The sequence below is a fragment of the Mus caroli genome, unplaced genomic scaffold (genome assembly GCF_978045245.1).
Source record: "Mus caroli unplaced genomic scaffold, Mus_caroli_1 scaffold_16, whole genome shotgun sequence".
Taxonomy (NCBI): Eukaryota; Metazoa; Chordata; class Mammalia; order Rodentia; family Muridae; genus Mus; species Mus caroli.
The window spans coordinates 85,734,182-85,750,990 of NW_028227271.1; the positions used below are offsets into that span (position 1 = coordinate 85,734,182).

At 38.9% G+C, this 16,809-nt stretch overlaps 1 pseudogene; it reads right to left on the bottom strand.

Annotated features, from left to right (window-relative positions):
• Positions 1–367: 367 nt before the first annotated feature.
• The window catches only part of LOC110310755 (large ribosomal subunit protein eL6-like), a 35,383-nt pseudogene continuing 18,941 nt past the window's right edge, over positions 368–16,809 (bottom strand).

Below are 16,809 nucleotides of genomic sequence, written 5' to 3' on the forward strand. Positions count from 1 at the left end.
TTATTTACATCCCAAATTTTGCTGCCCTGTTGTCTCCCTCTCAGTGTTCTTCCCCTGCCCTGTCTCCCTCCCCACCCACCCCACCCCCGTTTTACCTCCCCTTTGCCTCAAGAGGGGGCACCCCCCACCCAGGGCATCTCCCTTTCCTGGAGCATCAAGTCTGCACCTGATTAGGCACATTCTCTCTTACTTAGGCCAGACAAGACAATCCTTTTCTACATATGTGCCTGGGGTCATGTATGCTTTTTTGTTGGTGACAGTCTCTGAGAACTCCCAGGGGTCCGCCCTGTTGGTCTTCCTATGGGGATGACATCTGTTCCCAGTTTCTGTAATCTTTCCCCTAACTCTTCCACTAGGGTCTCTGACCTCAGTCCAGTCCTTCCCTGTGAGTATCTGGATTGGTCTCAGTTAGCTGCTGGACAGTCATGCCAGGCTCCTGCCTGCAAGCACAACACAGTAACAGTAATAGGGCAAGGGACTGGTGACTGCCAATGGGATCATATTTCTTCAGTCCCTGCTCCATTTTTGTTTTTTAATTACTTTTAGACAGGAACAATTTCGGATTGAAAATTTTGTGAGTGAGTTGGTGTCCCCATCCTTCCACTGGCAGTTTGTTTATCTACTGAAGGTGGACTCTTCAGGTTCCATATAACCACTGTTGGGCATTTCAGCTAAGGTTACCCACATTGCATCCTGGGAGCCTACCCCATCTCATGTCTCTGGACTTGCTAGAGGTTCCTCCCAACCTGTATATTTTCTCATTCTCCTGACCTTTGGGCCTCTCTCCTGTCCTGTACCCCCATACCTTATCTTGCTCCTCCCCTCTCTCATCCAAATCTCTCCCTCCCTCTCCCTCACATAATTATTTTGTTCCCTCTTCTAAGTGAGATTTAAGCATTCTTACTTGGGCCCTCCTAGCTGTTTAACTTCATATGGTCTGTGATGTATATCACGGGAATTCTATTAGTTCCCTTGTGTTTCAATATAGTTTCTGATTGAATGACTAGTCCATTGGTGAAAATGGGGTGTTGAAGTCCCCCAGTATTAGTGTGTGGGTTCTAATGGTGTCCAATTTCACTGGCTTCTGTTATTTGTGTTCTTGAGCTTGCCTTTTGCTCTAGGATGTCGCTGGTATTAGCTGTTCTTGGTGTCCTGGATAGGACCAGGCAGCCCAGGAGACAGGTGGAGTTGAGTGTCCTGGGTGTCAACAGACCTTCTGTGAGTCAGTCACTGTTGCCTCTGGTTAGGGCACGCCTCCTGTGTCTCTGGTTAAAACAGGCTTCCTCTGCCCCTAGATAGAGCAAGCTTCCTCAGTTCCTGTTCAGAGCAGTTCTCCTGGCATATAGGCAAGGCTGTGGGGTGAGGGAGCAGGCATACTGATCTGCCTTGGGTCTCTGTGGTAGACCTAAGGACCTGTAGTTCTTTGCAGTTGATGGCTTCTAGCACTGGACTGGGGCAAAGGAACAGATCAGGGAAGGGGAGAGAGCTTCTGAAAAGACACAATTATGTTTAAGGGGCGGGCCACTGGGAGTGTGACCACAGTTCAGTGAATATTCAGGCTACACAAATTGCACTTGGTGTTTTTTTTTTTTTTTTTTTTTTTTTTTTGCGGGTGGGGTAGATTGGAAGGGGTGGACCTAGGAGGAATGGGAAAGAAGTGGGCCGGTGCATTTTATGAAATTCCCAAATTATCAATAAAACTATTATCTTGGGGAAAAAAAGTACTGCAGCTTAGGGTATCACCTTCTTTATTTCCTTCTTCAATAAAACCAAGAAATTTAGAGTGTGCATGACCATGAGTATACTGCTGGAAATAATCCTACAAAATGCAGAATCTGAAACAATATTTAAGGTTTTATGAATCAACCATAATAGTTGAATCAAAACAGTCACTTTCAACTTTCAGGCTGATGAAAAAGAAGTATTACTAGTTTTATGAATCTCTGAACAGTGAATGGCTCCTATACCCTAAGATAAACCATCAATAAATAATTATCTTGATGTAGAATGGGAGAAGGTTTTAAAGCCATAAAGGATTCACAGGATTCTCAAATGGTGACATTTTATTCTGGATTCAAATAATACTTCTTCCCTTGATCCTCCAGGTAATATTAAAGGGCTGTCCCACACGATCTCCCTTTCTAGAATTTCAAATAAATTGTTTAATGCATATAAACATTTCAATTATGTTGAAATTACATTGGAAGTACTAAGCCCAACTCAGGCAGCTGATGTGAAGTTGGTAAACAAATTCCTTTCTCTGCTATGTATTAGTTGCCTAGTTTGTAAAGTTAGCATTTTCATAAGCTCTCCTAAATCCCCAATAAAAACTGAAGAGGATCCAAGATTAAATTGATTATTAAATTCCTCACCCCATGCTGCAGGGTCTTGCTTCAGGAAATGACAGATGTGTATGAAGAGGAGACCCTGAGAAGGGAGTTGAATGAGTCATAGTTATCAGAGGTAGAGTTTGTACTTTTTATTTTTCCAGACAAAATATCCTGTTTTGCCTCTCTTATCAACTTTAAGGTTTGATCATATATTTTACATGCACATTCAAGAAAGCAGCCATTGCAGGAGGCCATCCCTGGTAGTTGTCAGGGAGGTCAGAGATGAAAGTAGAGATAAGGAGTAAGCAGAGGTGTGGGGTAAGTAAGTGCAGTGGTCAGGGGGATGTTGCAGCCCTGACTGACTAACAGGCAGGTTGCCTTTTTATCTATACAGGTTTCACAGAACACAGACGGACTAATCATTATCTAAGAAGGATAGATTATCTCGTTTTCTTTTTCTGGACATGTGCTTGATTTTTTTCATTATGATGTCTGGGGCTATAAGTTGAGTCACAATTAGGAAGTACAGAGTTCATTTTTATTATTAACCCTAGATCAAAACTCAAACAATATAAAGAATGTCTTCAGCAAAGCAAAAAACAATATATATATATATATATTATATGACAGCCTGCTTTAGGATGCAGTTTTAAAGCACTACAGACAAACAGAAAATCTTTGAACCAGTTGTTTTATAAATAGCAAATACTAATACCTAACTCCTTTTAGAATGAGATGAGTTCTTCATCTGTAGCATGAAGTAGGAAAATATTATTTTAGTCAATTTATCTTTTATTTTTTGAGAGGGAGACCCTTTACAACCCTTTATCTTTACAATATATATTCAAAGTTCTTTAAGCATATTGTAAATAGAGGCCAGGAGTCTGTCACACATTCTCCTGGCCAGTTTGAGTTTGCCAATTGTCTCTGCCTTTTCTGAGATTCTAAACATATGGCAAAATGAGACTATGAATCTGTTACCAGTTCTGGCCAGGTGGACTTTGTCAACTGTTTCTAAGTTTACTCTGTTCCAGCTATACTTTCCAATTTTGCTTTGGAGTGGACACCCTCAAAGAATTGCTTGAGTAATAGCCTTCTTTAGCACTTATGTTCTCCAGCGCATGAGGAATGCATTTAAATAGGGCCAGATAAAGTTATTTTCCTAAAAGCAGAAGGTATGGTAAGTTTATGAATTTCCTAAAAAGACTCAGGCATCCTATTCTTTGGGAAAGGCATAGAATGAATCATAAGGAACTAAGTCCCCATACATGCAACCAGCAGACACCAAACTTAAAACTGAGAGACAGAGTGTCAGCAAGCACAGCCTTCAGCTCAGCTTTACCTGAACTGTGTCAATCAGCTGTCCTGACATCATGACTTTGGCCATTTTTATTGGATATAGCTGTGTCAATCCATCTCTTTCTCATGATTAATATCCCCCTAGTCTTCCCTATGCATTTTTATGATAGTTTAAATTAATGCCTAAGTGACCCAAAATTAAACAGAAATCCTTTCTCCTTGTTTATATGCCCTTTCAATATTCTTTCAGACTCTGTTTCATGCTTGTTCATCTAAAGTTCTTTTTTTCTGGAAACCAGAGATTACACATAATTCCTTTTTTTCTTTTCTTTTCTTTTCTTTTCTTTACTTTTCTTTTCTTTTCTTTTCTTTTCTTTTCTTTTCTTTTCTTTTCTTTTCTTTTCTTTTCTGTTCTGTTCTTTTCTTTTTCTTGTGTTTGCTAGGCCCCGGCATCGTCTCACAAGAGACAGCTATATTTGGGTCCTTTCAGCAAAATCTTGCTAGTGTATGCAATGGTGTCAGCTTTTAGAAGCTGATTATGGGATGGATCCCTGGATACGCCAGTCTCTAAATGGTCCATCCTTTCATCAGAGCTACGAACTTTGTCTCTGTAACTCCTTCCCTGGGTGTTTTGTTCCCAATTCTAAGAAGGGGCACAGTGTCCACACTTTGGTCTTCATTCTTCTTGAGTTTCATGCGTTTAGTAAATTGTATCTTATATCTTGGGTATCCTAAGTTTTGGGCTAATATCCACGTATCAGTGAATATATATTGTGTGAGTTCTTTTGTGATTGTGTTACTTCACTCAAGATGATGCCCTCCAGGTCCATCCATTTGGCTAGGAATTTCATAAATTCATTCTTTTTAATAGCTGAGTAGTACTCCATTGTGTAAATGTACCATAATTTCTGTATCCATTCCTCTGTTGAGGGACATCTGGGTTCTTTCCAGCTTCTGGCTATTATAAATAGGGCTGCTATGAACATAGTGGAGCATGTGTCCTTTTTACTGGTTGGGACATCTTCTGGATATATGCCCAGGAGAGGTATTGCTGGATCCTCCGGTAGTACTATGTCCAATTTTCTGAGGAACCGCCAGACTGATTTCCAGAGTGGTTGTACAAGCTTGCAATCCCACCAACAATGGAGGAGTGTTCCTATTTCTCCACATCCTCGCCAGCATCTGCTGTCACCTGAATTTTTGATCTTAGCCATTCTGACTGGTGTGAGGTGGAATCTCAGGGTTGTTTTGATTTGCATTTCCCTGATGATTAAGGATGTTGAACATTTTTTCAGGTGCTTCTCTGCCATTCGGTATTCCTCAGGTGAGAATTCTTTGTTCAGTTCTGAGCCCCATTATTTAATGGGCTTATTTGACTTTCTGGAGTCCACCTTCTTGAGTTCTTTATATATATTGGATATTAGTCCCTTATCTGATTTAGGATAGGTGAAGATCCTTTCCCAATCTGTTGGTGTTTTTTTTGTCTTAATGATGGTGTCTTTAGCCTTGCAGAAGCTTTGCAGTTTCATGAGGTTCCCACTTGTCAATTCTCGATCTTACAGCACAAGCCATTACTGTTCTATTCAAGAATTTTTCCCCTGTGCCCATATCTCCAAGGCTTTTCCCCACTTTCTCCTCTATAAGTTTCAATGTCTCTGGTTTTATGTGAAGTTCCTTGATCCACTTAGACTTGACCTTAGTACAAGGAGATAGGAATGGATCGATTCGCATTCTTCTACATTTTAACAACCAGTTGTGCCAGCACCATTTGTTGAAAATGCTGTCTTTCTTCCACTGGATGTTTTTAGCTCCCTTGTCGAAGATCAAGTGACCGTAGGTGTGTGGGTTCATTTCTGGGTCTTCAATTCTATTCCATTGGTCTATTTGTCTGTCACTATACCAGTACCATGCAGTACCACAATTGCTCTGTAATAGAGCTTTAGGTCCGGCATGGTGATTCCACCAGAGGTTCTTTTATCCTTGAGAAAAGTTTTTGCTATCCTAGGTTTTTTGTTATTCCAGATGAATTTGCAGATTGCACTTTCTAATTCGTTGAAGAATTGATTTGGAATTTTGATGGGGATTGCATTGAATCTGTAGATTGCTTTTGGCAAGATAGCCATTTTTACAATGTTGATCCTGCCAATCCATGAGCATGGGAGATCTTTCCATCTTCTGAGATCTTCTATAATTTCTTTCTTCAGAGACTTGAAATTTTTATTATACAGATCTTTCACTTCCTTAGTTAGAGTCTCGCCAAGATATTTTATATTATTTGTGACTATTGAGAAGGGTGCTGTTTCCCTAATTTCTTTCTCAGCCTGTTTATTCTTTGTATAGAGAAAGGCCATTGATTTGTTTGAGTTAATTTTATATCCAGCTACTTCACCGAAGCTGTTTATCAGGCTTAGGAGTTCTCTGGTGGAATTTTTAGGGTCACTTATATATACTATCATATCATCTGCAAAAAGTGATATTTTGACTTCATCTTTTCCAATTTGTATCCCTTTGATCTCCTTTTGTTGTCGAATTGCTCTGGCTAGGACTTCAAGTACAATGTTGAATAGGTATGGAGAAAATGGACAGCCTTGTCTAGTCCCTGATTTTAGAGGGATTGCTTCAAGCTTCTCACCATTTACTTTGATGTTGGCTACTGGTTTGCTGTAGATTGCTTTTATCATGTTTAGGTATGGGCCTTGAATTCCTGATCTTTCCAAGACTTTTATCATGAATGGGTGTTGGATCTTGTCAAATGCTTTTTCCGCATCTAACGAGATGACCATGTGGTTTTTGTCTTTGAGTTTGTTTATATACTGGATTACGTTGATGGATTTCCGTATATTGAACCATCCCTGCATCCCTGGGATGAAACCTACTTGGTCAGGATGGATGATTGTTTTGATGTGTTCTTGGATTCGGTTAGCAAGAACTTTATTGAGGATTTTTGCATCAATATTCATAAGGGATATTGGTCTGAAGTTTTCTATCTTTGTTGGGTATTTTTGTGGTTTAGGTATCAGAGTAATTGTGGCTTCATAGAATGAGTTGGGTAGAGAACCTTCTGTTTCTATTTTGTGGAATAGTTTGTGAAGAACTGGGATTAGATCTTCTTTGAAGGTCTGATAGAACTCTGCACTAAACCCATCTGGTCCTGGGCTTTTTTTAGTTGGGAGACTATTAATGACTGCTTCTATTTCTTTGGGGGATATAGGGCTGTTTAGATCATTAACCTGATCTTGATTCAACTTTGGTACCTGGTATCTGTCTAGGAACTTCTCCATTTCATCCAGGTTCTCCAGTTTTGTTGAGTATAGCCTTTGGTAGAAGGATCTGATGGTGTTTTGGATGTCTTCAGGATCTGTTGTTATGTCTCCTTTTTCATTTCTGATTTTGTTAATTAGGATGCTTTCCCTGTGCCCTCTAGTGAGTCTGGCTAAGGGTTTATCTATCTTGTTGATTTTCTCAAAGAACCAGCTCCTTGATTGGTTGATTCTTTGAATAGTTCTTCTTGTTTCCACTTGGTTGATTTCACCCCTGAGTTTGATTATTTCCTGCCATCTACTCCTCTTGGGTGAATTTGCTTTCTTTTGTTCTAGTGCTTTTAGGTATGTTGTCAAGCTGCTAATGTGTGCTCTCTCTAGTTTCCTTTTGGAGGCACTCAGAGCTATGAGTTTTCCTCTTAGAAATGCTTTCATTGCGTCCCATAAGTTTGGGTATGTTGTGGCTTCATTTTCATTGAACTCTAAAAAGTCCTTAATTTCTTTCTTTATTCCTTCCTTGACCAAGGTATCATTGAGAAGAGTGTTGTTCAGTTTCCACGTGAAGGTTGGCTTTCTATTATTTATTTTGTTATTGAAGATCAGCCTTAGTTTATTCAGGATTGAAACACACATTTAACCTCAATCAATGTGTTTATAGTTACTTTGTAGAAGGACATTGCCATGTTTGAAGGTGACGTCTAATTGAGGTGAAGAAAATTTGATGAGTCTGAGAAAAATCTGAAAGAATGAGTCAGAGATAGAATACACCAAATTCTCACAAGAGCATACAGGAAAGAGGCTACTTAATAGCAGTATAGAGTAAGTCAGGAAGAGAGGGCAGTTCAGTGAGTGTCGTTGAGTTCCAGCAATGCTGCAGACTTCAGCTCAGGTCAGGTCAGTACATTTTACTGCAGTTTGTTTTGGGATTCAGTTGACTTTGTACAATTCTGTTCAGTTCTGTGTAGTCAGTGCCATTCAGTTTTTGGAACTCAGAGGAAGTTTTTCTAAGCAGACAAATTAGCCAGAAGTCTGGCAAGGCAGTACGAATCATTAAGCTCAGAGAGGAGTTTTGAGACAGAAGAGTTGAATTGAACCAGCCAACCAGAGTTCAGAAAGAACTAGAAAGGATGACCTTATTCATCAGGAAGCTTCTGAGATGACAATTACATCTAGCAAATAAAAGATACATTAAAAATATAATGCTCATTATATCAAAGCATGGCCTTCAAATCCTGGCCTTTTAATATAGGATAGAGGAAGGTTTGTCCTTCATCTGTTGTTATGATTGAGAACTATTCATTAAATTCCTGCTGTGCTTTGCATTCATTGTTGGTTGAGAGTTAAATAATCTTTACTTTCCTGGCATGAAAATAACTCAATATTTGGTGAAGTAGATTATATTCACTTTCAAGTGTTTTATCGAGAATTTTTGTATTTATGTTCCAAAGAAAATTTCTTTCACTGATACTAAAAGAAAAATATAAAATATGAGTATTACAGAGTTTATTCTTCAAAAAGATAAGGAGGACTGAGAAACTCTTAGATAAACTAACCAAATGAAAAAATTGTCCAAAATCAATGATATTCAGATATTCAATCTTTAAAAGATCACACTATATAACTCTGAATTCCATGTCATCATTGGGGAATATTTAAAATATATATATATGTATATAATATATATATTGTGTATAGCATATATAATATACAATACATAATATATAATATAATATATAATACATAATACATAATGCATAATATATAATATGTGTATATATGTATTATTTTTAAAGTTACATTTAACATGACTTTTTCAGTGTTTTAAGTTTACACAATTTAAATTGATAAAATGTTACATAATAAAATTCACATTGGACATAAAATGTATACATGCTGTAAGATTATGTAAGATATGGTCTAAATTCATAGACTAACAGACTGGCTACATATCTGAGAAAGATATTAGAGAAACAACACCCTTCACAATAGTCACAAATAATATAAAATGCCTGGTGTGGCTCTAACTAAAGAAGTGAAAGATCTATATGATAAGAACTTCAAGTCTCTGAAGAAAGAAATCAAAGAAGATCTCATAAGATGGAAAGATCTCCCATGCTCATATATTGGTAGGATTAATGTAGTAAAAATCGCTATCTTGCCAAAAGAAATCTACAGATTCAATGCAATTCCCTTCAAAATTCCATCACAATTCTTTACTGAGTTAGAAAGGGCAATTTGCAAATTTATCTGCAATAACAAAAAAACAGGGATAGCAAAACTCTTCCCAACCATAAAAGAATCTCTGGTGGAATAACCTGACCTCAAGTTGTACTACAGAACTATTGTGATAAATACTGCATGGTACTGGTACGGTGACAGACAGGTAGATCAATGGAATAGAATTGAAGATCCAGAAATGAACCCACACACCTATGGTCACTTAATCTTTGACAAGGGAGCTAAAACCATCCAGTGGATAAAAGACAGCTATTTCAACAAATGGTGCTGGCTCAACTGGAGGTTATCATGTAGAAGAATTCAAATTGATCCATTCTTATCTCCTTGTACAAAGCTCAAGTCTAAGTGGATCAAGGAACTCTACATAAAACCACAGACACTGAAACTTATAGAGGAGAAAGTTGGGGGAGCCTCTAAAATATTGGCACAGGGGAAAAATTCCTGAATAGAACAGCAATGGCTGTGCTTTAAAAGTGAGAATTGACAAATGGGACCCCTTAAAATTGCAAAGCTTCTGTAAGGTAAAAGACACTGTCAATAAGACAAAAAGGCCACCAACAGATTGGGAAAAGATCTTTACCAGTCCTAAATCAGATAGGGGACTAATATCCAATATATGCAAAGAACTCAAGAAGCTGGAATCGAGAAATTCAAATAACCCCATTAAAAATGGGGTAGAGAGCTAAACAAAGAATTCTCAACTGAAGAATACCGAATGGCTGAGAAGCACCTGAAAAAACTGTTCAACATCCTTAATCATCAGGAAAATGCAAATCAAAACAACCCCGTGATTCCACCTCCCACCAGTCAGAATGGCCAAGATAAAAAATTAAGGTGTCCACAGATGCTGAAGAGGTTGTGGTGAAAGAGGAGCACTCCTCCATTGTTGGTGGGATTGCAAGCTGGTACAACTACTCTGAAAATCAGTCTGTTGGGTCCTAATAAAATAAGACATTCTACCGGAAGATCCAGCAATACCTCTTCTGGGCATACACCCAGAAGATGTTCCAACTTTTAATAACTACACATGCTCCGCTATGTTTATAGCAGCCTTATTTATAATAGCCAGAAGCAGAAAAGAATCCAAATGTCTGTCATCAGAGGAATAGATACAGAAAATGTGGTACATTTACACAATGGAGTACTTAGGCAAATGGATGCAACTGGAGGGTATCATCCTGAGTGAGGTAACCAAATCACAAAAGAACTTATATGATATGCACTCACTGATAAGTGGATAGTAGCCCAGAAACTTAGAATATCCATGAAAAATTTGCATAACACATGAAACTCAAGAAGAACGAAGACCAAAGTGTGGATACTTCATTCCTCCTTAGAATGGGGAACAAAACACCCACGGAAGGAGTTACAGAGACAAAAGTTTGGAGCTGAGATGGAAGGAAGGAAGATCCAGAGACTGCCCCATCTGGGGAATCATCCCATAAACAGCCACCAAACCCAAACACTCTTGCACATGCCAGCAAGATTTTGCTGAAAGGACCCTGATATAGCTGTCTCTTGTGAGGTGATGCCAGTGCCTGGCAAACACAGAAGTGGATGCTCACAGTCAGCTATTGGATGGAACACAGGCCCCCAATGGAGGAGCTAGAGAAAGTACCCAAGGAGCTGAAGGGGTCTGCAACCCTATAGGCAGAACAACAATATGAACTAACCAATACCCCCCAGAACTCATGTCTATAGCTGCATATGTAGCAGAAAATTGCCTAGTCGGCCATCATTGGGAAGAGAGGCCCTTAGTCTTGCCAATATTATAAGCCCTAGTACAGGGTAATGCCAGGGCCAGGAAGCAGGAGTGGGTGGGTTGGGGAGCAAGGCAGGGTCGGGGGGGGGGAGGGTATAGGGGACATTCAGGATAGCATTTGAAATGTAAATGAAGAAAATGTCTAATAAATATTGTTTTTGCAAAAGATATGGTCTAAACTCTGTACTTACATATGTGATCTTTTTGTTTTTATATGCTTATGATTACATATAACATATTAATTAATGTCCTTTACTTGCTTCTGGGAATTTCTTTTAAGTCACATCTTCTATCAGGTTATAAAAACTGTAAACAACTTTCTTTAAAACTTTTTAGTGAATGTCTACTTAAAGCATACCCTAATATATTTCCATTGTTCTTTATATATTTCTATCTTGCTCTTTTAAAGTTATCTCTTTATTTGGTATTACAATTTGGAGTTGAGTGTATCTTTAAAATTTTAGGGTAATATATTACTCTCTACTGATATTGTAGTGGTGAAAATTCAAAAGTCATTAAAAATATTGTTTTGTCAAATGGTGAGTGATTTCACTTGGGACTATGTTGTGATTAAGTTTTTGTGTCTTTGTTGTTGGTGATGATGGTCGTGGCTATGGCTCTGAGATTTCCTGCTTCCCTCTTCTTTCTTTACTTTGAACTCCATTTCATATACTGGAGAACATCAGATTTCATTTTGAAGTGTTGCTTCTTTAATATTTCTTCTTTAGTCAGCTTGTCAGCTCAGTATAGTAGGTTTTTCTCCAGAACAAATGAAAAAATATACAGTTAAAAATAGATTAATGATCTTAGTATATGGAATGGAAGTTGGAAATATGTGTCATTTGGCTAAAATCAAAATATCCGTGGCCAGTGGCCTCTTCTGGAACATCTGAGAAGTATCTGTTTACTGACCTTTCAGTTTTAAAGTCACTTGTACTCTTTGATTTACCTCCTTCTTTCATCTTCAAAGCAAACAGTAGCAAGTAAGGTCATATTGAATCTATGACTTCTTCAGTAGCAGGAATTCTCTTTTCTAATGTATTTAGATTTCTAGTCAATGTGTAGATACTCTTAGGGTTACAATGGGTTCACTGAGAAGAGCAATTTATCCAGTTCAATGTCTGCTCCCAAATTTATATTTCCAAAGATTCTCTGGCACTGAGGATTGTGTTTGTAGGCACTGAGATTGAAATATGGTAGTCATTGTGTAGTACCTGTAATTCTACTTGGGAAAGTTGTACTTCACATACTTTATGTTTTGGTTTTGAAGGCTCTATTTGCAATTTTTATCATGTTAATTTTTATGCTGATATTATTTATATTTCTTTCTTTACCAGCATGTTTTAATGTCCACAATCATATTTATAAACAAATGTTTTAATCCTTATCATATAATTTCAAAACTTGTCATTAATCTCCGTAAATATTTTATCATCTAGAATTGATCCATTTTTTTATAATAATATGCCAAATAATAGCTTGCCAGTGATGAAAATTTTCAGTTACCGTGTTTAGTTAAAAGTTTACTAAGTAGCCGGGCGTGGTGGCGCACGCCTTTAATCCCAGCACTCGGGAGGCAGAGGCAGGCGGATTTCTGAGTTCGAGGCCTGCCTGGTCTACAAAGTGAGTGCCAGGACAGCCAGGGCTACACAGAGAAACCCTGTCTCAAAAAACCAAAACCAAAACCAAAACCAAAAAAAAAAAAAGTTTACTAAGTAGCATTCTTTCTTATTTGCTATGTTTATTTTTTTTCTTGATTAATTTGCCATTTGAAACCAATGTGTGGAGACAGGAGAATATTGGCTGGAGATATTTTCCAACAATAAACAGATTACAGACAAATTCTCACACTTGGTTTTCTACATGATACATGCCTCCTGGTCTTTTTATAAGGACACTGAAGCTACAGATGATCCATCTTTTTTGATGCAGAACTTGTGCGAGCAGTATTCTAAGTCATTTCAGGTGTCAGAAAAGAAGGGTTTGGTTACATGTCCATTGTGTAATATGCATCTATCATTACAAAATGGACAGCTGTAATGATGAGTTCTATAGCCTCTTTGTGATGTATGTAAGCAGTAGAGAAAAATTGTCATAAAACTCAGTAGCATGGGGGCCTCAGAGCATTTGCATTTTGCTTCATAGGAAAACAAAGGAAGATATGTAGCTATATGGCAATGCATCATTTGTGACTAGTGCCTTGTTTGTGGTGGTTTGGGTCTTAGAAAATGTTCATTTTGGTGACAGCAAAATTTAGGAAAGAAAAGACCTTAATATAATATGTGGATTATGGTATACCCTACTTCTAATTGCCCTGGATATCCGAATCCCAGGTTGGATCTCTGGGCCTAGCATCAGCTGCATATTGACTTCTGAGTCCTTTTTAAATTGGATGTTTCATTCATTTACATTTCAAATGTTATCCCTTTTCTTAGTTTTCCATCCACAAACACCCTATCCTATCCCCCTTCCCCCCTTCTTCTATGAGGGTGCTCCCCCACCCACTCATGCACTCCTCACTCACCTCTGTCGCATTCCTCTACACTCGAGCATGAAGCCTTCACAGGACCAAGGGAGTCCCCTCCCAATGATTCCTGATAAGGCAATCCTATGCTAGCCTTGTAGGAGGACATCAGTGGGAGGAGAGACCCTTGGTCCTGTAAAGGGTCGATGCCACAATGTAGGGGAATGCCAGGGCAATGAGGGGGGAGTAGGTGGGTTGGTGGGTGGGAGAACAACCTCACAGAAGCAGGGGGAGCGAGGATGGGACAGGTGTTTTTGGAGGGGAAGCCAAGAAAGGAGATAACATTTGAAATGAAAATAAATAAAATATCCAATTAAAAAACAACAACAACAAAAAAAACAGAAACAACACTCTCTTGCCTCCGTGGCACCCAGTGAGAATGATCAGGACAGTTTCCTGAGTGATGCTGGAGCACAGCCTTCCCATGGGCTGGCTGAAGAGCTTCTTTCCAAGGCTCAACAGCTTCCAAGGCACAGCTTCGGTAGGATAATACCTAGGCATTTTAAAAACATTTTTATTAGGTATTTTCTTCATTTACATTTCAAATGCTATCCCAAAAGTCCCCCATACCCTGCCCCCAACTCCCCTTCCCACCCATTCCCACTTCTTGGCCCTGGTGTTCCCTTGTACTGAGGCATATAAAGTTTGCAAGACCACGGGGCCTTTCTTCCCAATGATGGCTGACTAGTCCATCTTCTGCTAAATATGCAGTTAGAGACACAAATTCTGGGGGTACTGGTTAGTTCATATTGTTGTTCCACCTATAGGGTTGCAGACCCCTTTAGCTACTTGAGTACTTTCTCTAGCTCCCCCATTGTGTTCCATCCAATAGCTGACTGTGAGCATCCACTTCTGTGTTTTCCAAGCACTGGCATCGCCTCACAAGAGACAGCTATATCAGGGTCCTTTCAGCAAAATCTAGCTGGCATATGCAATGGTATCTGTGTTTGGAGGTTGATTATGGAATGGATCCCCAAGTGCGACACTCTCTAGATGGTCCATCCTTTCATCTCAGCTCTAAACTTTGTCTCTGTAACTCCTTCCATGGGTGTTTTGTTCCCAATTCTAAGAAGGGGCAAAGTGACCACACTTTGGTCTTCGTTCTTCTTGAATTTCATGTGTTTTGCAAATTGTAACTTGGATATTCTAAGTTTCTGAGCTAATATTCAATTATTAGTAAGTACATATCATGTCAGTTCTTTTGTGATTGTGTTACCTCACTCAGGATGATACCCTCCAGGTCAATTCATTTGTCTAGGAATTTCATAAATTCATTCTTTTTAATAGTAGAGTATTACTCCATTGTGTAAATGTACCACATTTTCTGTATCCATTCCTCTGTTGAGGGGCATCTGGGTTCTTTCCAGTTTCTGACTATTATAAATAAGGCTGCTATGAACATAGTGGAGCATGTGTCCTTCTTACCAGTTGAAACATCTTCTGGATATATGCCCAGGAGAGGTATTGCGGGATGCTCCAGTAGTACTATGTCCAATTTGCTGAGGAAACGCCAGACTGATTTTCAGAGTGGGTGTATGCCGTGAACCCTCTGGGTCCCTTTGTCTGCTTAGAATGGGTCTCTATTTGCAGATGGGCAAGGAGTTGGCGAATGAATGACAGACAGATGCAACACAAGAGGTTGTGTAGGATCTGAATGTAATTTTTCAAAATGAGCATCAAACTTTTTATCCAGAAGAAAATAGGGAAGTAAGGTGACACATCTGTAAGGTACAAATGAGGTTACCGGATGCTTAATGACTCTTACACAAAACAGAGGAATGTAAACACAAAGACTGGCAGGAACTGGGCAATAAAACATTTGAGACAAAGTCAGCCCTATTTAAGGTCAGCTATAGTCTTAGAAGCCAGGTGTGACGTCTTTACACTCCTAGGGCAAGGGCTTGAACACCCAAGCCATGGTTCTAATTAGGGAGTTCCACTCTAGCTAACCATCTCATGAATAATGCAATACTCTAAAACCAAAGCCCCATCTACTTCCTAAACCATTGTAAATTTCTGTATATGGGAGCAACTTGGCTTTTATTCTAAGTGACAGTGTAATACCACAGGCAATTCTGAATGTCATTGAATAGGCAACATTCTTACTGAATTCCAAGTCCATGGTCAGCACAATGATTTTCTAGGACATTGGAACACTGACGAAGGCTTAGCTATGTCAGAATTCATTCTTAAAGGGCACTTATAATAAGATAATACTAAAAGAGAGCACTTGGATCCATACACCAGACTAACTCAGGGATAGGGTATGACTATATGGGTTGTGAGAACGTCTGGTTCCAGGAGGTGAGTTTCTGTGAAGCTCTTTGCCTCGTGAGTGCTCCAAGGCCTCTCGGCCTGCCAAGGAATTTCACTGGAGCATGCTTAGCAGGTGTACAAGCTTGCAATCCCAACTATGGAGGAGTGTTCCTCTTTCTCCACATCCTCGCCAGCATCTGCTGTCACCTGAATTTTTGATCTTAGCCATTCTGACTGGTGTGAGATGGAATCTCAGGGTTGTTTTGATTTGCATTTCCCTGATGATTAAGGATGCTGAACATTTTTTTTCAGGTGCTTCTCAGCCATTCCCTATTCCTCAGGTGAGAATTCTTTCTTTAGCTCTGAGCCCCATTTTTTAATGGGGTTATTTGATTTTCTGGAGTCCAACTTCTTGAGTACTATATATATATATATATATATATATATATTGGATAATAGTTTCCTATCTGATTTAGGATTGGTAAAGATCCTTTCCCAATCTGTAGGTGGCCTTTTTATCTTATTGACAGTGTCTTTTGCCTTACAGAAGCTTTGCAGTTTTATGAGGTCCCATTTGTCAATTCTCGATCTTACAGCACAAGCCATTGCTGTTCTATTAAGGAATTTTTCCCCTATGCCCATATATTTGAGGCTTTTCCCCAATTTCTCCTCTATAAGTTTCAGTGTCTCTGGTTTTATGTGGAGTTCCTTAATCCACTTAGATTTGACCTTAGTACAAGGACATAGAAATGGATCAATTTGCATTCTTCTACATGATAACCACCAGTTGTGCCAGCACCATTTGTTGAAAATGCTGTCTTTTTTACCACTGGATGGTTTTAGCTCCCTTGTCAAAGATAAAGTGACCATAGGTGTGTGGGTTCATTTCTTGATCTTCAATTCTATTCCATTGGTCTACTTGTCTGTCTCTATACCAGTACCATGCAGTTTTTATCACAATTGCTCTGTAATACAGCTTTAGGTCAGGCATGGTGATTCCACCAAACGTTCTTTTATCCTTGAGAAGAGTTTTTGCTATCCTAGGTTTTTTGTTATTCCAGATGTATTTGCAAATTGCTCTTTCTAATTCATTGAAGAATTGAGTTGGAATTTTGATGGGGATTGCATTGAATCTGTAGA